This window comes from Mycteria americana, chromosome 5 (assembly GCF_035582795.1).
Source record: "Mycteria americana isolate JAX WOST 10 ecotype Jacksonville Zoo and Gardens chromosome 5, USCA_MyAme_1.0, whole genome shotgun sequence".
Classification (NCBI taxonomy): domain Eukaryota; kingdom Metazoa; phylum Chordata; class Aves; order Ciconiiformes; family Ciconiidae; genus Mycteria; species Mycteria americana.
The window spans coordinates 12,531,974-12,553,714 of record NC_134369.1 but is presented as its reverse complement, the minus strand read 5'-3'; the positions used below and the strand labels follow the sequence as shown (position 1 = coordinate 12,553,714).

At 40.4% G+C, this 21,741-nt stretch overlaps 1 long non-coding RNA gene across 1 annotated transcript; it reads right to left on the bottom strand.

Annotated features, from left to right (window-relative positions):
- Positions 1 to 549: 549 nt before the first annotated feature.
- On the bottom strand, positions 550 to 21,618 carry LOC142410145 (uncharacterized). Its single transcript, XR_012775845.1, has 3 exons — positions 21,487 to 21,618; positions 20,528 to 20,600; positions 550 to 1,386 (listed from the first exon to the last, which is right to left on the bottom strand). It is a non-coding gene; the product is annotated as an uncharacterized LOC142410145 (long non-coding RNA).
- Between the last annotated feature and the right edge of the window lie 123 nt (positions 21,619 to 21,741).

Here is a 21,741-nt window from a genome sequence, read left to right as displayed (position 1 = left end):
CCTTGGGAACTTGCATGATAAAACCATCCACATCAATCCTGGGTAGGAAGAGGGAGATGTATTCCCTCATCCTCTCCACAAGACAGCTCCCCCAGCATGGCAAGGCCATCAATGCCAGGGCAAAGCACATAGCCATTGTTTGTACTAACATGTTCCCAAGCTCAGCAAAATAAAGACATAAGCAGTACAGCCAGCAAGCTCCATGACCTGCACAGAAGCTTGCCACTTCATAACTACTATAGCTATAGCACACTTAATACATAACTGCTGTTGTCTCGTGCCCCGCATTGGGTGCCAAGACTGTGGTGGGTTGAGCTTTGGCTGGGTGCCAGGTGCCCACCAAGCCACCCCATGACTCCCCTCCTCAGCAGGACAGGGGAAAGAAAATAAGACGGAAAAGAACTCATGGGTCAAGATAAAGGCAGTTTAATAAAGCAAAAGCAAAGACTGCATGTCGAAGCAAAGGAAAATGAAAAGATTTATTCTCTACTTCCCATCAGCAGGTGATGTCCAGCCACTTCCCGGGGACTTAGGGCTTCAGTATGCATTTGCTCCAGAAGACAAATATTGTACTAATGAATGCCCGCCCCCCGCTTTCTCTTAGCTTTTATTGCTGATCAGATGTCAGATGGTATGGAATATTCCTTTGGTCAGTTTGGGTCAGCTGTCCTGGCTATGTCCCCTCCCAAGATCTTGCCCACCCTCAGCCTACCGGCCTTTGGGGATGAGGGGGGATCGTGGAGAGACAGCCTTGATGCTGTGGGAGCAGTAACCAAAACACTGGTGTGTTATCAACGCCTTTCTAGCTATAAATACAAAGCACAGCACTATGAGGGCTGCTATGGGGAAAATTAACTTCATCCCAGCCAGACCCAATACAGATAGGTTTGCCAGTTCTCTGGCCCTTTAAAATTTTGGAGGCAATGTTCAACATACAACCAAATGTTTGGTTACCTATATTGATTTGCTGCAGACAAGTGATTGCCAGTTGCCATGATAAAGGTTAGTATGTTCCTTTAAAGTTTCGTATTTGCCCCCTCTAATATGTGAAGGTGTTGACTCACAAACATAGGCAGATTTAACTGATGGTGGCCTTCAGCTGCCTATCTTTATGATCGTTCTTTGCTTCCCACAACAGGGAAATGGAATAAACCGTCCAGCCATTTCTAAACCGTTCCACTGCAAAATCTGGATTGGTTCTGCTTACATTATAGAATGTGGTGATTTGGGAGCATTTTTGCATGCAGTTCAACTGTCCCTGCAGTAGAGATGAGAATTTTTGGAAGAAGCAAGTCATAGACACTGGGAAGGCCTCCACTTCCAAGCTGAGTTCCACTGTGCTGAGTCCCACTATGTCACTGTTGGGTGCATCAGCTGTCTTCATTTCTGGACAAGAAATTAACAGCATATTGTTTATGAATTTCAACAGAGGACTTAATTCCTCCAAAGACTTGGGATATGAGTAATACCTCTCTGTGATAGACCAATGGTGACAGTTATTCTTAGGCTATTTACAACATAAATTGGCATTGGCATGTAAAAAGCAGTGGACAAATGTTGAACTTATGCTATTCAATTGCTAATTCAAAGTGAAATACATTACCAGATCATTCTCATCTAAAACATAAGAGTTATACAACTGCACTATTGCAATTCAGCTTACATCAGTATCTGAATGTAAACACAAACTAGGCCAAAATTGGTTTAAGCTTTTTATAAAGAAGGTTTGCAAAATTTTAACCACATAACCTAAAGGTATCCATCTATAAATAAGGTTTTATCATTAGACTAAATCTAGTTTTTACATTTTGTTAAGCCTTAGTTTATTTAATGATGGAAACCCCCTCCACAATTAGGACTGGATCATCACATTGTAATCTGCCCTGAACAAAGTAGTAGCATGGAGTTGTCCATGTCCCCAAACTAAGGAAACTGCTCCAGTCTTGCATCAGATGAAACTGAAGTCTCTTTAGTGCAATGATCTCAGCAAATGATTGGGGAAAGTGAACCAAAGCCTCCTTTGTAGTTCTGCAGAGCCTGCTTTACCTCTCTTATCCGTAGGATTAAGCTCAATAGAGAAATAAAGGGGACACTTTATGCTCACTTACATATCCATGTAGGGCCATGATAGTAGACCTTAAAATACAGCTAATTAATTGACTCACAAACCATCAAGACATCAAAGAAATTGTTGGTTCTTAGCTTTTGCATGATTAATAAGGCAGGTTGGCGATTAGAACCCACATCTCCCACTGCCCATCCTCAAGTCCTAAACAGAAGAGTTATCTTTCTTACTGTTCATTTACACAATAAATGAGGTTCTGGATCTCTGTTTAATCAAAATTTAGAACCACATAGCTTATTTGGAAATATGAAGAGAACTGGGGGTCTGATTGATCCCACATGCATATTGGGAAGTACATAACATACTGCAAAGTTATAAAATACCTGCTGATTTCTATTTGTTTTAAGATTAGGCAATATGTGTGCTTGATTAACATTCCAACTTAATACAAGCCCAGTAAGTTCCCTGCAAGTTATGTCAGAATAATTTTAAAGTATTTCATGAGAATTATTATTTTCATTATTTACCATTAAAGAAACTGGGACAATTCTAAATGCCTTCATATGTTAGCCAGCTAAAAACATTTTATCATAGGAACCACAAAACTTGTCTCTAATTTTCAGGAATTAATCATTATTTCTTCAGTAAAGCATGTCATTCCCAATAATTCCATATTAATTAAATGTACTATTAATTTTCATAACAAAAAAGTACATACTTGGAACTAAATTGTAATTACATTGTGTTCTTCAGCATTTTGTTGAAGGTGGACTATTTTATAAGCTTTCATTGTTCGTGAGGTTAATTTAGCTTAATTTTCCCATCACTTACAAATGTATCTTAATCTTTTTCTATTCAGATATTTAAGTCATGGGAATTAATGTTCCACGATCACATTCAAAGGAGGCTTACTCACATTGGCAGACAGAGGCAATGAAAGTGACTGTAGCCACTCCCAATGCCATTCCACATGGTCTGGCCCAACCCAGCCATGGGGCTTTAATAGTAGGAATGGCTGAATTAAATACATATTCGCTCCATCAGCAGTCTCTGTTGAGTCTCCGCTCATCAGCAGATCAGTCTGAAGACTGATCCTTTCAAAGATAAAACCAGAAGCAGCTCTCACTAAGACACCCATCTGTAGCTGAAGTAGAGAACACTACCTCCATTAAGCACTTTCTGCTCTAGGGACTGTAAACAGCAAGAGAGGCAATGCATGTGAATAGGCCATCTCTCAAGCGTTTTCACAAGCAACCTGGGGGAATTCTGACAACTGAGGTACACCTATAAATTACTGTCACTGTTTGTGACAGCAGATGAACACTAGTAACTCAGTTTATAGTCCTATCCCCAGCCTCTAGATCTCTCTTGGTTCCCCCACATCTCTGAACTTTTGTCACCATCAACTTAGAAATGCCTCCCTCTAAGTGATGTTATGTTCTGAGTGATTCTTGCTGCTCTCCTGGCAGCCTTGTCATCCTCTGCATCCTCTGCGTCCTCTGCCATTCCCTTTCCCTCTGCTCCAGGATCATTATCCAGGTCAACCCTCTTCTTGCTGAATGGAGCTTGCAAACTCCTTACATCACACTGTGACAACTAAATCCACTTAAGACCATGAGTCAGATACATCCCACAATATGCAGTTGCAGTATTGCCTCATGCATCAGACACGTCCCTCCTGAATTGCAAGAGCAAGAGACTTAATTGATTCAATTTTAATTTGGAATTCTCTTTCTAATAGAATTTTCAAAAGGTCATATTAAGAAAAAATCAAAGATGTAACTGGTGTTACGTAATGGTGTAAGTTTGCTTCCCTCCCTAAATCGCCTTTTAATCTCATTGGAATTACTTGCATAAAGTAAGCTGGATTTAGCTCAAGTTCTCCTTTCTGTGGATTTTTAGCTTTAAATTAGATATCTTGTGATTTTTTCCAGTGGGTATGAATATGAAAGACGCCAAGTAAGAGCTATTGAAGATACTTCAACAAGATCAATGAGATGGCAGGTAAATGTTGAGTTGAGCAGGAAGAACTTATTGTGAGGTGGTAGGCTGAGGAATTGTTTCCCAGAAGACTGAGTTAGGGCTCTGTTCCTGGGATTTCTAAAAGTAATTTCAGTGCAGGAGCATGAGACTGAATGGGTCTCAGCAGTTACGGGAACACATTACACATTTTTTTGGAGTAAAGTTCTAGCATATTCTGTTATTTCTATCAAATGCTATTTGCTCTCTTAGTTTCCACCTAATTAGTTTTATTTAAAGCTAAATAAAATGTTACATGTTGCTTTGTTTGTTTTGCCTTAGTTCTGTAATTGAGGTATTTGCTAAAATGGTGTTGCGTTCAGGTATCAGTGAGATGTGGACTGCATTGCTTCAAACAGAAGGGGTACTGCTCACCATGTCATGATGTGGTTTGCGTTATGAAGAAAATTAATTTGGAGGGGATAAGATGACCCAAGAGGCCTATTCTATTCTTATTTTTCATTACTTGGGTTTTTTTGTAACGTGTTCTCTCTTATGAATAGATACTTAACTGGATTTGGACCTACATTTAGCATTCGTGAACCTTATTCCCTTTACTTTCTCTGGTGAGATCAATGTTCTGCGGTGATTCACGGAGCTACGTGAGTATGAAAGCAGTTTGAGAGAGAAGAGTTGTCTCACAGGAGCTGAAGGAAAATGCCCAAATCTCACTGAAACCCTGTGAGAGCTAAGCCCCAGCCTTTGGTCCTGCTATTCTTTTTTTTGTCTTTTATTTCTTCAGAAAGGAATTTGTGGCCCCTGGTGGAAGGGAAGCAGAAGGATTTGGATATGACCTCCACCTCACAAACTGATGATTACTGGAATTTGGGAAGATATGCAGGGAAAGGGTGACTCAATACCTGCCTTGTTCTTATGCACTTTATGTAAGCACCTGCTAGTTTTGCTTTAGTCGCTGTGATGTATAATAACTATATAATAATCTTCAAATCTTCAATAATAATGTTCAATGCTTATGTGACCAGCTGACTAGTTTTTATGATAAAACACTTTGACATTATTCTAAAACCAGAGTATAAGTCAGTAAACAATGTAAAATTCACAATCATTTTCACTTGCAGGAGTATTCACTGGAGGATAGAAACCAATCTGAAACCCTTAGGCAGGACTTTCCCTAAGTGATTTTGCAGGGCAAAGGAAGAAAAAAAAAAGCAGTATATAGAACAGTTCAAATCTTGCAGATATATCACATGGATCCACATAGACCTTGGGGATGTATTTTTGTGTAGAGTCCCTGGACCTGTGCACAGCACAGGGCCCTGTGACCTGATTTGAGGAAACTTGTATCTGAGGCGCATGATTTGCTCAGCAAATAACAATTGAGCTGCTGTTTTTGAGATTTTCCCTATACTGAGGATGCTACAGGAGAATCTTAGCACTAGGCCTACCAGAGTTTCTGCAGAGCTGGTGGAGGCTGCACTACTCTCCCACAGAACTGTAGTGATTTGTGAAGGGATCACTGCTTCTGTTCGGCAAAAGAGCCACCAGATACCCAAGTCTTCTGTTCTACCCCCTCTGAGACCATCTCTTTCCTTCACCATTCCCTCCAAATAATTATTTTTCTCTTCAGGGACTGAATCATGGCACCCTGCCTGTGTCCTTGTTAAGATCTCAGCTAGAAAAATGCTTTTGCTTAAGAAAATAACATCATGGGAAAGGCCATGGCAACACAAACACTTGTTTTGCCAGAACACATTTATACTGGATGGGTGGGTAGTTCAGATGGCCATGAACACTGGATAAAGCTCATTTTTCTAGTAATTCCCCAAGGCACTTTCTTCAAAAAAACTATTATAGAGAGACAGGCATTTCAGTGGAAACTGCCAGACTTAAAACAAATATGATTACCTTCTTTTCAAAATTTTTTCCTGTCACCTTAGCAATCTAGGGAAGGCAAGTTCTAGTCTAAATATATTGGATCGTATTATGCCTTTTCAACCCTTCAGTCTTTTCTAAGTTTTATTTCTGCATCCAAAATCCTAATAACAGCCTGTAACACATTTACATTCCTGCATTCTTGCCTCTGTTTTGTTGGGTACACAGTATTCCTTCTTCTTCTTTTTTTCCTCTCTCCCTTTGGTAATATAATCATTCCACATTTTTCCAGATTTGGACAAACAGAAAAGTTTTCAGCCTCCAGTTAGTGTTTAAACAGCAACAAAAAAAGTGCCTCTGGCCTTCAGGCATGAATTTAAAACATTAAACTGAATGCAGAAAGAAGCAATATGAAATCTAGGATGAGGAAGTCAAAGCTGTCTAAGAAATTTCACAGATTCAGAGAACTTAAGGCCAGGATGAACCAATAGATCTCTTTGAGTCCTGTTTGTCAAGGCCATTACATTTTATCCATTTATTACTATATTGAGATCCACAACTCTGTTCACCTGAAGTATTGCTTCCACAAAAGTACACTGCTTTGAAGTGAGAACATCAAGAGGAAAATAATCAACAAGTTTCCCTACACTGATTAATCATACACACTGTTCAAAAGCATGCCTAACTTCTCATCTGAATTTGCTGGCTTCACCTTACTGCCCTTGGTTCTCATTTTTCCCTCTTTCTACAATATTAAAGAGCGCTTATGTCCCTGATAACTTCTCACAGAGAAATTATTTGTGAACTCATCTACTCACCCTTGGTCCCTAGATCTGTTCAAATGGCACCAATATATGCTCCCCAAACTGCTGTGCTGGATTTCATTCTACTTGTAGCACTAAGCTTTTCTTAGTAGGCTACAGCATTACCTCTTCCATCAGCCTCCACGGTACATGCATTTCCTGGACACAGGTTCTCTCCTCCCCCTTCACAGAAATAGACCAAACAACTGATCTGTCTCCAGTTTTCAGAATCCCAAGAGAACCCCAATGCACTCTGCAAAACTATAGTTGGAATTATATTTTACACCTTAGGAAGTACCTAAGGTGGAAGGTATACACACTATAACACACACTGCATGTACTTTTAAAACATTACTGCTCTTCATGTAGATAACCCAAGAAATACAATGTGTATTTTCTTGACACATCCTAAATCACTTGTTACAAGTAGATACCATATTATCTGGAGTTATCTAGAACCCTCCTCTGAAAGCTCCAGCCAGAGTCTCTCCTGTCCATCTCAATTCCTCAGATCTCAATTCCTGCAGCTAACTCAGATCTCCTGTCCCATGTTTTCAGTTCCATCCTATATAAAATCCTTCCATTTCTTTCTCTAGTACTTTTATGTGCTTGAGCCTTTTCCACTTTATAGACTCATTTATAGCACCTGGCTTCTTTGGGTTTTTTTGAAGTTTCATTCCCCTGCAGAAACATTTGGAGTAAAAGGTTCATCTGACCTCCTTGACTAATTGTTTGGTCAAACTGTAAGATTTAAAACAAAGGACTCCCTTTTATTCCTAATCTCAGATAGAAAGGCTTTCTTAGCAAATATGGATACACATTCATACACAGGCATTAAAAACACACCTAAACATTAAAAAACAGGCAAAAGTTTCCATTACATAGATAACATTCCCTCAATTATCACAACTACAATTGATTATATTTTTTGATCAAGGTAATCTTTTATCAGCTCCTGAATTATGAAAATAAAAGAAGCAACACTTCTGTAAAATCACTTTACAGAATCACAGAATCACAGAATCGCATAGGTTGGAAAAGACCTTTAAGATCATCGAGTCCAACTGTAAACCTAACACTACCAAGACCACCACTACACCATGTCCCTAAGCACCTCATCCAAACATCTTTTAAATACTTCCAGGGATGGCAACTCAACCATTTCCCTGGGCAGCCTGTTCCAATGCTTGATAACCCTTTCAGTGAAGTAAAATTTCCTCATATCCAGTCTAAACCTCCCCTGGCGCAACTTGAGGCCATTTCCTCTCGTCCTATCACTTGTTACCTGGGAGAAGAGACCGACCCCCACCTCCCTACAACCTCCTTTCAGGTAGCTGTAGAGAGCGATAAGGTCTCCCCTCAGCCTCCTTTTCTCCAGGCTAAACAGTCCCAGCTCCCTCAGCCGCTCCTCATCAGACTTGTGCTCCAGACCCTTCACCAGCTTCACTGCCCTTCTTTGGACACGCTCCAGCACCTCAATGTCTCTCTTGTAGTGGGGGGCCCAAAACTGAACACAGTATTCGAGGTGCGGCCTCACCAGTGCCGAGTACAGGGGCATGATCACCTCCCTAGTCCTGCTGGCCACACTATTTCTGATACAAGCCAGGATGCCATTGGCTTTTTTGGCCACCTGGGCACGCTGCTGGCTCATATTCAGGTGGCTGTCAACCAACACCCCCAGGTCCTTTTCTGCCAGGCAGCTTTCCAGCCACTCTTCCCCAAGCCTGTAGCGTTGCATGGGGTTGCTGTGGCCCAAGTGTAGGACCTTGCACTTAGCCTTGTTGAACCTCATACAATTGACCTCGGCCCATCAATCCAGCCTGTCCAGGTCCCTCTGTAGAGCCTTCCTACCCTCCAGCAGATCAACACTCCTGCACAACTTGGTGTTGTCTGCAAACTTACTGAGGGTGCACTCGATCCCCTCGTCCAGATCATTGATAAAGATATTAAACAGAACTGGCCCCAACACAGAGCCCTGGGGAACACCGCTTGTGACTGGCCGCCAACTGGAGCAAACTCCATTCACCACCACTCTTTGGGCCCAGCCATCCAGCCAGTTCTTTACCCAGCGAAGAGTACACCCATCCAAGCCAGGAGCAGCCAGTTTCTCCAGGAGAATGCTGTGGGAAACCATGTCAAAGGCTTTACTGAGGTCTAGATAGACAACATCCACAGCCTTTCCCTCATCTACTAGGCGGGTCACCTTGTTGTAGAGGGAGATCAGGTTGGTCAAGCAGGACCTGCCTTTCCTGAACCCATGCTGGCTAGGCTTGATCCCTTGGTTATCCTCTGTATGCCGTGTGATGGCACTCAGGATGATCTGCTCCATCAGCTTCCCTGGTACCGAGGTCAGGCTGACAGGCCTGTAGTTCCCCGGGTCCTCCTTCCGGCCCTTTTTGTAGATGGGTGTCACATTCGCTAATCTCCAGTCAACTGGAACCTCCCCAGTTAGCCAGGACTGCTGGTAAATGATGGAAAGGGGCTTGGTGAGCACTTCTGCCAGTTCCTTCAGTACTCTCAGGTGGATCTCATCAGGCCCCATAAACTTTAGCTCCTGATCCTTCAAGGATGTGCAAAACCCATCCATGAATTGTGTCGGAAGCTGACAGACTAGGGGCACACCATCTCAGACAGTATCTCAGGGCAGGTCTGATAGAGGTGGCTCTGCTTCCCTATTGTGTCCTTATTGGGTCTCGTTGCACAGCATGGGTCCTTGTCATTTCTTGTGCTCAACAGCTCATGCCATACATGTGGAAACAACATACTTTTCCTTCAATCTATCACAGTATTTAAGTCTGCTAGAAAGACAGAAGCGTCTGCCACAGGGAGGGAAACAAACAGCAGGTTGCTTTGTACTGTTCAAAACAGATAGAAAAACCAGTTCTTTTAAAAGATACTCAGACTGAAATGTCACAGAGTCGGGCTTTGACATACTGTGAGTAAATGAAGCAAGTAATGAAAAGGCTGGCAGAACAAACACGGGCATGCAATGGAGAAAATATTGTCTTGGCATTGGGACCTTGGGGAGGGATGTGCAAAGTCATTCTGCAGAGAAGGCCAAATTCCATGTTTAATGACTGCTTGTCTAAATTTAGGACTATATGATACACTTAATCTACAGCAAGATGCACAGTGATATCAGTGGGGTACTGGCATTAAGATCAAGGGGATAAACTATCCTTTTGTACTGTGGTAGTTAACTCAGGCTGACTACCATGACTGTTTCTCTGTTGAGGAAACATTCCCATCTTGACTTTCACTGTTATTTCTGCACATTGATGTTCTTTACAGTTTTCCTTTTGCTGCTATTCATTCCCTTTCAGTCCCCTTTTCTGTCTTTTTCTTGCTTCCCTTGGAGTTTTCCTCCCTGTGAAAATTCCTCTTTCTTCTCATGCTTAATTCTAATTGCCTCCACTCAAAAAGTTTTGCTAAGCATTCCAAGTCATGACATTAGATTTTAGAGTTAACTGTTCAAAGACAACTAACATAATTCAGAATATTATTTCAAGTTGCCTATTTGTAGAGTCCTGAAGAAAATGCTGCAAAAGTTTACAATGAGTTCATGTTTAGAATATCGTAATGGATGTTTTTCTCTCCAGGGAAAGTGATGGGTGTAACCACTGAAGCATAAGCTATTCCACAATAGTTGCTCTGAAATAACTAGTTGCAGCTTTTAGAATAGCTCAGAAATAGCTTATGCCATGAGAGCTCTATCAGTCAGTTTCCTCCTGCAGACAAAATCTTTTGTAAACAGGATGGCTTGGCACATGACCTACTTTAATGTAAACTTAAATTGTGGAGAAACTGGATACATCATGGGCTTGTGCAGTACATCAGCTAGGGAAAATGGAAACCCTCCGCAGGCTCAGATAGGTCTTTTCTTGTCTCTGTTTTCTGTGAACCACATTGTTGGCTCTTCTCTGTCCCTAATTGTTGTATTATGATCTTTCTGGCCTCCAGCTCTTTGTTCTAACGATTAAACAAGACTAACATTTTTTTGAGGTCATAGTGATAATATGATAGTCCCTTTGAAGGGCTTCAGTAAACAGAATACAGCAGTAATGCATTTTGATATTATCAGAACCTTAATTTTGGCTTTTGGCAATATTACCACTGAAGAAACTCTAACTGTTTTTAAAAACTTTAAATGTATAGTGGACAGAAGAACCACCAATAATAAGCAAAATAGGTTTATAAAGCACAAGACTCACTCAGTTTCCTTTCTTGAGCACACTGGGTGATTACTAAAAGGAGTACAGCTGATAAGTGATTCCTTTAAAGGACAGCATTCTTATTACACAGTCCCTCCTGTCTAAGATGGCCATCCAGAAGTAGCTTCCAAAATAACTAATATAATTCTGCCCCACTCTGAGATTCCTGGTAAGCAACTGATCATTAGTAGTTACTGTTGGCCACGTGGGATTCAACTCTTGAGAATGATTGACTCCAGCATTCTTTGGCACCTATGTGGAGATCAAAAGAAACCATTTTTTTGATAGTGGTTGCTTCTTCTCATGGACTATAAAGAATCTTAGAACACCAGCTTAGATTTAGACAACTATCTTTCAACATCTAAAGTTAGGTCAGTTAAGTTCCCATGCCCAAAGCCTGGCCTACCTTTGAATTACACATATGCTAGATTGCTAAATGGACATTAGGATTTAAATGAATCACTGCATGCTGCCCAAGAAAACCATACTATTAGACCAGACTTGGTCAGAAAAAGAAAAAAAAACAGAAAAACACAAGGAGAATGATTATGGGACAACGACTTCTGACATGGACCTGGGAAGATGTGGTTTGTCTCAGAGACATCAGTGCCTCTGCCTGGTGTGAATCCTTTTGTCCTCTCTCCTACATCTCCCATGGCAGCAGAAGCTGTTAGGTTGGCTCAGTCATGGTCCCGGCTCTGCTTCGACCCCAGTCTTTTCTCCATAGGGCAGCAAAATTCTGTTTTGCCTGTTTGTTGAGCAGTCATTAATTTATTTGCGCTCACCTTCTTAGGTTACATTAGGAGAAGAAAGTCAGCCCAACTATTTAGACAATAACTATAAAAATCATGGGGTTTTTTCCCTAGAAGTTATCCACAGAGGCAGAAAATGACAATGTGAATATGTAATAAGGGAAATGACTGTGGATAACAACTGTTGAGCAATTATATCTGCACTCACCATGAGAAATGATGAGGAAAAAATCAGTGTAAATTGTGTGCACGTCTTGTTGCGTGCATGCATGCATGCATGCTCATTACCAGGAAGGGAGATAACAGCCCCTTAACAGTTAACTTTAAGCTTGTTGCAGTATTTTGAGGAAAAAAGTAAGAAACCTGCAATGTGGCCTCTTCCCAGCTTTCTGACCAGCTCCAGAGCACTGCATCAAGTTTGATATGCCAGACTGTCAAAAAGACAGTTCACAGAAGGAAGGCCACACTACAGAAAACAACTGATTAAGTATACACCCTGAAGCAGCAGGCAGCGAAGCAGCACAGGTATCTGAAGGGTTTAAATGCCAAAAAGAAATTAATGAAAATGTATAACTAAAAATGAAAATATGAAAGTGGCTGAGGCTAAATATCAGAGAAAACTTTTTGACCAGTCTTGGGTGTCTCTAGTGAAGTAATAGAAACCTCCACGTACAATTTTAACACTGTTAATTCTAGCACCAATAACCGTACAGTTTGTAAGAAACAAGAACTGTCAGGGATTAATATGAAAGAGTATGAGCTGTTTTCCCTCTCTGACCGTTGAGATAGCACCTAAATCGTGCTCTTGCACACAGAAGTCCAAAACACACGAAATTGTACATTTTTATTTTAAACACTAGGTGGCTCTGTTGGCTTTTTTAAGTACAGCATTTCCAAGCCTGCACGAGTTTTGAAAAGTAGATACGATTCAGAGAGTTGTGCTCCATTGACAGTCATTATGGACTATGTAGCTTTTTCTAGAAGAGCCTCTATTGTGAATGATCACAAGGAAACATAGATACTACTTTAAAAAAAGCAAAGAAAAAAGAATTGTCTTCAGCCTTTGACCAGCTTGGAACTGATAGCCAGCGCAAGGGACAAAAAGGCATTGGCTTCCAGTTTCTCCCCTGCGTTTTACCAAATTTTCACAGTTAATTGTGCCCACAGGATGCCTGTGTGGTGACTAAGGATGGGAGAATGAAGGCTATGGATTCTGGTCCCATGCATGGAGAAAGTTGGCAAAAGTGGTTTTAAGCTGTTGATACGCTCTTCCAATTCTTGAACCACTTTGCACTGGTGTGGCACAAGAAAAAGTCTATCCTTTTTGTCTTGAGCTGGTTACAAGTAACTCAAGGCACCGCTAAGGCAGCTATGGATCCCTAAGTCATGTAAGCGCCCCTTCCTTCCCACAACACTGCAAAATGCTGAAAAATTGTCCCAAGGGATTATCCTTGGATTCTATTCTTCCAAAGTGATCATCCCAGAGCTGGCCGGGCTGACTGGCAGTCAGATAGCTTCTTTTCAGAACAAGGGACCCCAGCCAGCCTTAAATTGGTGGAAAACTGATTCCACATTATCAATCAGCAAAATTAATGACTAATTTCATTTGGGACTGTGAAAACATTTTATATGTCTTTAAGAGGTGTTGCAGATCTACAATCTTTTCTTCTGTAGTCTAGCCACAATTAGCATACTTCCTCACGACAGAAAAGAAATGGATACATTTTTTTTCTTAGCAACCTTGCAACTATCACCCCGGACATGGCCGTAATAGTTACGCCTTTAAAACTTTTTTGTTCTTTGCTGGTGCACAATTTTCACCTGTAGAATTCATCACTAGAGTAGTCCTCGCAGAGTATTTTGGCAATCAACAACAGCTATATTTTGTATGAACAGATTCAGTACATTATGAACTGTTAAAGCATATCTGGAAAAGCAAAGAGATAGAATGTATGTGAAGTTTACTCTTGCTCTTTTACCAAATATCCAGTTTCAGTAACAGATTACTAAATGAATGTTTGCATACGGCAAATTTACCTTTCCCCATTGTTTTGGGGTAGCATATATATAACAGTTTCATATTTCATTTATTTGATTTAATTTCTTTTGAATAATTTAATATCATAGGAATAATTTGATTCATATATTTCATTTATATGAAATAATAACAAAATCTGAGTTTTGAAGAAAGACTAAATTGAAGTAAAAAAACAAAGTTGAAGAATTATCAATGTGATGGTTTCTTTTCTAAATATCTACTAATTTAAGTTCTACATTCCTCTGATATTTCTGTTTTGTAAACAAAAGGTTGTCAAAATTCAGAAACTAATTATTAGGGAAGCCAGGCAATGAGTTTCACGGCTCTTATTTTCTTCTGCTTCTGTCTAGATCTGAGAAGACTGGCTGTTTCTCTGGCATAAGACTCTGCTTATGCCCATTGGATCGTACAGGAGATGATAGGTATAAGCCATTCGAACAGCTGACTGCTGTTTGAATTTGAAAGGTTGCAGGCCACCTTTCATTTCATACCTTCTTTCATCTGCTCCAGTCTCTATTGGCTGCTTGAGTCTCAAAAGAGATTTGTCTGCATTTGAGCTACTCCCTCTGGAAATTACTTCTTTTCAGCTGCATGATCTATCAAAAAGTTTATTACATACAGAGACCCTCCCCACAGATCCTTTGTGCTTCCATGGTAGCACAATATGCCTGAGTGTGGTAGTCTATGACACATTCCTTTGGCTCAATAGTGCATTGCTGTGACCTCTCTAAGTATCAGTTAGAGGATGTCTTTGCAGTATACTGGGCGCAGACATGAGCTTACACTGGCTGTAGTCTTAAACAGCAAAAGCTAAGAGCTCAAAGACCTGTGCTATATCTGGTCATACAATTTTTGGATCAAAGCCGGCTCACATGCCCCTGGCTCACAGTGCACAATGAAGCTGTAGAACAAGCTCACTACCATAGGATGTGTGGACACCAAAATAGACACAGTTAAAAATGGAACTGGACTCATTCTTGGAAGATGTTCACTGACTGATGACAATCAGTTAGGATAGTCCAGATTCCACCTCCAGTTCATAAAGACTATAAAGCAATACAGGTGAGGCACAACAGGAAAAGGATTGCTCTGCCTTTGACACCATCTAACTACCTAATGTTTCTGTTCATACTGGATTTTCCTTACAGGGCTGGCTGGGCATTAGCAACAAATGAAAAAGGAAAAGGGGTATGAAGGTGTATGGTCAAAAATGGGTAAGTAGAGAACCAGAGCAAAACCCTGAGTAAAGCATCCCTGTACACCAATCCTTGGAATTCAAGGCCTTTCCAGGGAGAAAAAAGGCTAAAGGAAAGGGGGAAAAAAACCCAACATAAAACCAACCAACCAACCAACAAACCCCAAACAAACCACATACCACCACCACCACTCCCCCCAACTTAGCAGGGCACTAAATCAAAAAGGAAAGGTAAGTAAGAGTTGCAGGATCAAAAACTCATATTGAGGGAATTGAGTGAGGCATCAAGCACAGAAGCCCTGACAGTGTCTACTACTCCATGAAAGTATCCCAAGCGTACATGACCTGATGATGCTCTGCCTGCACACAAGAGGACAAGGGAACAGAAACAAGGCCCACCATCTCTGGGATCTCTCTTAATATCTGCTAGAAACAGAGTACTGAGCTACAGGGCTCTTTTGTCTAGCCCTGATGGCACTTAAGTGACTTGGAAATCTATCTTTGCAAACAGACATTGGAAGCGGGTCCTCTGATCATGGCAGCAGCTGAAACATAAAGCTTGAGATACACAGAACTTGATTTCCCTTTGTCCATGTTGGATTAAGTTCACTCTGTGCAATAACTATGATCCACTGACGTCTTTCTTAGACCCCCAGAAAAGGGCACAAATACGACTTAGTTATGTGTGCTGTTTTTTTGAATAGAAGGGAATTTCCTCCAGGTTAAGGAAGAGACTGGAGTTTCACAAAATTGCGTGAGTGAAAAGTACCACAGCAGCAAGTCACTTTGCAACCAGAGAGACACATCTCTCTAATAATGCAAACACTGCTTTTCCCTCCTTTTAATTTATATGCACTAATGGCACAAATAAAGAAGGCTCTGATAGGAACGAACGGTTAGGCAAGGTGAAATTTGCATTCCTTGCGTAACTGCTGTTCACATAACGCCGGCGTGGCCCCAGGCCAGCTGCCCCCACAGCCCACGCAGCCAGTGGTGCCGCAGACCCGGCCCTCGGCCCTGCCCAGGGGAGAGGGAAGCAGAACGCGGGGTGCGGCCTGGTGTTTGACAGCGGCAGGCGGACATCGCCCGCTTGGCAAACTGCGGTTACGAAAAATAAAACATGTTATTTTCTCACTGTCTGTAGGGTAGAAAAAAATGACGGGAAATTTCACAAGCTGTACATTCCCATACCTAATATTTTAGATGAGCTTTATGGAAAGAAGACAGAGGCTTTCTAAGTCATTTTGCGTGTAAGCATAGGCCTAGCTATAGCATTTTTTACTCAGGCAGGTTGGATAAAAATAGTAAAGCAATTCCCCCCAGGTGAAAGTTTAAGTTTCTACATGAAAATAAGAACATTTGGCGTTGGATTTCTTGCCAACTGTGGCTGCTTAGCACTACACAGGCAATACAGAGAAGGTTTATTTAGGCTGTAAATGGCCACTAGGAATCCCCATGCATAAATGGACTCCCGGCTTTGGAGGTTAAAGAGTTTCACTCATGCTTGTAAAAGGAGAGACTTGGAAAATACACTTGTAAAACAAAGAGAAAGCGGCAGATATTCTGGGGACAGGGAAGACCGCAGTACAGCAACACCTAGCCCTGAGTTTATTGAAGGCTAAGTAACATTTGTGTAAGGTTATGACTAAACTATATCTTGCATTTCCCAGTTTCTGGGCAGTTATGTGCTCCACCTGCATCACACAGATATCTGTTACTTGGGAATGAAACTTCTGACTTGAGGGCCAAATAATCCAGATGCAAACCCTTTTCACAGATCATCACAAAAGCCTTAATGGTCATCTAACAGCAATACAAATGCAGAACTGAGTATCACTTAACGGAACTATTTGCTTTTCCACTGCAAACATAATATGTAATCCAATTCTAAACATACAGTTTAGATTCCAGTATGGATTTTTGCAGAAATCAAATAATTCAGAATATTCGTTATTTTAGGGGTTTGCAAAATAGATCACAGAGTTCCCCTTGTGAGCTGTAATTACAGTGTTTCATTATTTATCATGCACTGGCAGTGTCTAATTTATTAGACTGTTACTTGTTGAATATTTTATTTTATGTGCATTCTGAGCAAATAAAATTCCTCTTAAAACAAAGCTGAGTAAAACAGCATTGCACATCAGAGCGGTGGTTAAAAACTATTTCATCTGCACATCACATAACAGATATGAAATGCAACTTTCACAAAATTCTTCTTTTTATAAATCAGATTAAAGGTCTTTCAGCTCCACATACAGGTTTGTCTAATACAGTCAGATCTCTCCTTCTTAGAACAGTTCCAGAATTTCAGATAAATTATGTATAATGTCAGAGCAAGGCAGTCTTCCATCAAGGGTAAGTACTTGCAAAGTCCAAGCTAAGCAGGTTTGAGATAAACTGGTTTTAAACTAGCATTTTTACATGGCTGTTGTAACAAAGCAAGGCAGTTAGTAGATGCCAGCAAAGAATTTGCCAACTGGTTGGAAAAAAAGCTTTCCAAATATCCAAATAACAGCCCACAATTCCAAACACACCAAAGTGTCCCATCTTGCTTGTAAACCTTTCTTGTGCAACAAAGTATTACAGTATATTCCACTTACAAACTCATGGAAAACTTCTGTTATGTTATTTCAGACTCAGATTATTAGGACTGTACAGATACTTTCCTAGTTTATTTTTAAAGCAGTGACTGAACAGTCACATCCTTTTGTTATTTCTATAGTTGCCACTTCCATTTCAGTTTTTAAACAGCCATATTTATATTTGCATACTATATGTATTTTATTTTATAATAATACACTACAGGACAATTCTACTTGGAGGTATCCTTTCAGAAAGGAGAATGTCATTTAACTGAAAAAACCAAGAAACAGAATTCCAAACCTACTGTCAGTTCTAATGTCAGTGCAAGTAATTTTCAACATACTTTGCATTTTATATAAGCATAGTTGTACCTTGTATGTACATATTCTGAACACCACAACTATCTAAGATGGAGTTTAGAAAAAATTGGTTTAATCAAAGTTTCTCCTCCTTGCTGCCCCTCTTGCACACTTTCTGGAATGGCCTTGAGCAGTCTCCAAAACATAGAAAAAATTGCTGCTTATATTTAGAGTAGGAACCAAACTTTTAGATTTACAAATTCTACTTTAACTCAATACTGCGAAAGACCCAATCATCTGTATCAAGAGTTCTTAACTAGGACTAATTCAAATCAGGACTGAATATTCAGATGGCCAATTAATTTCTACAAGCTTTTGGAAAAGCAGTGGATAAGGAAGATGATGCTTTTTGATTTGCTGACTTTATAGAACAGACTGATATGATTTGCTTTGTATCATTTCAATCACTCAGTGGAATAGTTTTCTCCCTTCTTGAATGGTTACAATTTTCATCTATTGTTTTGTTTAAAAAGTGGAATCATTCTTCCTTTCTAGTAGAGAGTATTTGATAATGCGATTTAATTATGTTTCACATTTGGCACATACCTCCTCTCCAGCTTTTGGAGATTATTTAACTGTGGTTTTTTTGCTGTTGGAATATCAGTTACTCTTCAGTAAGTAAATGCATGTGTGCCGAGCACATCATTAACTGAACTGACTGAAGATCAGAAAAGCGATCACTAGGTCTAATATTGCTTGGATGCCACTAATGGGTACATTATAGATAGAAATATTTCATTTGATCCACTAGTTGTTTTGTTGTTATCAATATCAAAGTCAGTAATATTAATCTATTTTAAAAAATGAATTCAAAATCCATTGGCTTTTAAGGCACTGTTCAAATGAAAGCAGTATGTTTTAGCAACTGAATCAATTTCAGGTGAGAATGAGAGACCATTTCCTAATTTTGATGAATATGCATTCCAGCTTTAATCATCTCCCAGACAAGATTTGTCTGTTTCTAAAAATAAGTATTAATAATAGAGATGTATAATTAGGGTTTTCTTTATTTTATTCCATTCCTCAGTAGATGTTGACATGCAAGCAAATCTTTAAGACTTTTATTGCATTTCCTTTTGTTAAAATAGACTGACTGCGAAAGAGCAGTCCAAATACCATGTACACTGGAATAATCATGAGTTTACTACTCTCACCAAAAGAATAATCTCCAAAGTAGGGCTTAAAGCAAGTTGAAGGCGTAACAGAAATATAGAATTTAAAAAATAATATAAAGAAATGCAATCAGTTGTAACTTTGTGGTAAAAGGAAAGGGATAACTTTTTCTTGTATAATAAGATTAAAAAGATAAAAAGAAATACATTTTTACACAGTGCAAAATTTACCTGAGAGAACTACTGCTTGCTACACAAAAGAAGTGAACCAAAACCCAGATGGCTTCAGAAAGTACTGACATTTTACAATAGGAATTAGAATATTTAAAATAACTCTGGAGACACTTGCACTACTTTCAATACGGTGTATAAAAGTATAATCTACCCACAAACTGGACTGGTAGAAAGACTCCTTCATGGGCCAGATGGCAAGTGTTTAACAAGGTGTTGACTGGCATCACTGGGGTGTTCTAAGTCTGGATGCAAAGTTTAATGCTATATGTTTTGCAGGTGCTAATGGAAGTGTACAACAGCATCTACTGTTGAAAATATGCTATTTCATTGTTGTCAGCTTAGTGTTACTTCCATTTCCCAAAGACATACGTGAATTGTTCATTATGAGAGCAGAGATGGGACGTGAAACTGGACCCACTAGTCAAATGTGTGTTCTGAACACAGTTTGTAAAATAACTGATCATGGTAATTGCTTCTGCAAAATGTGAGAGGACTTGAAGTATTTTCTTGTTAATTATTGCCATTACTGTATTCTTACAATCCATCCTGACGTTATTACACATCTTGCAATAGTATTTTCTTAATGCTTCAATTACTGTAGATGCATTTAGTAAGTTATGATCTCAGTTTGCCTTTGAAGCTTTCCAACTTGTTACAAAAGGAAAGCTCATTTAAATAGTCTTGGTCACTTAGAACAAGTGTCCTATGTCCTTATGGATTTGTACTTCAGTGCTCATAGAAGCTTTTTCTTTGTTAAGGCATTTTTAAGGTCTCCCTTCTGTGTGAATTCTCTGGCCTTCATAAAATGTGAACTCACACTGCAACGCTTTCTTAACTTGGGGCATACAGAGCTGCCTGTTTCCATGAAAGAAAACTGTAGAAACTCATTTATCTTTGAGACTGTTATTCTTCCATTGTGGTTGGTAGAAAGCCTGCGATAGCACAAGAGGGAACTCTTCCAGGCTTTTGCGTCACATAGTTAGAAGAGAGATTAAATCAAGTGTGGAGGCAAGACCCATTTGCCAAGCTGAGAAGAAGAATCCAAGAAGCCATGGGATACCTGAGTCCAGCAGGCAGGGCACAATTATGATCAGAGGGCCACTAAGGAGCCCAAACTGCCAGGCGAACCCTGTGATGGGAAGCAGGCAAGTTTGGGCAAGTTCAGGCAGGTGGCTGGGAGAAGGACATGGGGAACAGGAGAAAGGAAGCAGGACTAACAGATCAGCAATCAACAGGTGTACTGAATGGCCAGCAGCAACAGGTGTCCTTTACTCATATATCATGTGGGCAGGGTAGCCGTGAGTCAGACTTACAGACACTTACAGTATGTAGTTTCCTGGGTGGCAGATGGCTTGTCTGGGTGTAGCCTGGCAGCTGATGAAGACATTCAGAGATACTGTGGGAGAAACATGCACATGCAGCATAAGCCTTTTTGCCAAGCTAAGAAACAATGTCTATTTCTTTTAGTATTATTATTATTTTAAAATAATTTTTTTATGATTTTGGATGGCTGACTCATTTTCAAATGCTTTGGATTGGTACGTCTCATACAACAGATGTGGCCATAATTCCTAGCTTTTTTATGAGCACATGAAGGTGATTCTGTTGATATTAGTATAAAAGTCAAAATATCTGGCCTTCTTTGCAACTCAAGACTTTGCAAACTTTTGCAACTCTTCTTTGCAACCCAAACTTTGTATGGTCACCTACTTTATTTCACTTCCATTTCTTCACCAGCGGTGTGAAGTAAAGGAATTTGTGAAGCCAAAACCCCCTTAGGTTTATGGATGGAGCACTTCCTCATTTACCAAGCTGGGAGAAAATGGGGGGGGGGGCAGCACATTTGCCACAGAACTACCTGATACCTCACGTGTTTTGGGAATTCTACCTTTACCCTGCTTGTCTTTTTACATAAAGGACCTTGTTCTTCAGTCACTACATTCCCAGTGCTTCCCTGCACTGTAAAGATATTTTTGTATTTAAATGTCTTCAGATTAGACTCCAAGTATTGTAACCCAAACTTACCATAAATGTCCCTAACCTTTCAGCTTCAGGGCCTGGAATCTCTCAAAATAAGGTCAAATTATTTTACATATTAAGATCCTCATTCCTGCTGAGTCATGCTTGTTTTGACCTTCAATTATTTGTCTTGGGCTCTTTACCCGGTAAGTTTATTTTATTTTATTTTTTAATATATACGAGCACCTGAACCGTGTCACTACACTGAAGGACGGACACTGTTGAAAACACTTCTGATAGGGTTACATCGTCAGCAAACTTACTTATCGGGTGTCACCTTTGCACCAGCCTCACGACGTTCTGGTCTCGAACCAAAGTTTTCTACCTTAAGGGGCTTTTTGAGGAGGAGTTTTGAAATAAGCGCTTGCGAAGGCGGCACTCACGGGGCGCCCCGCGCCGGCCACCCCGCAGCTGAGGCGAGCTCAGGCGGGCTGAGGTGGGCCGGGGCCGGGGCGGGCCGGCGCGGCGCGCCTCGGGTAGCTCCCTCCCATGCCGGCGAGGAGACATGCGACAGGGCA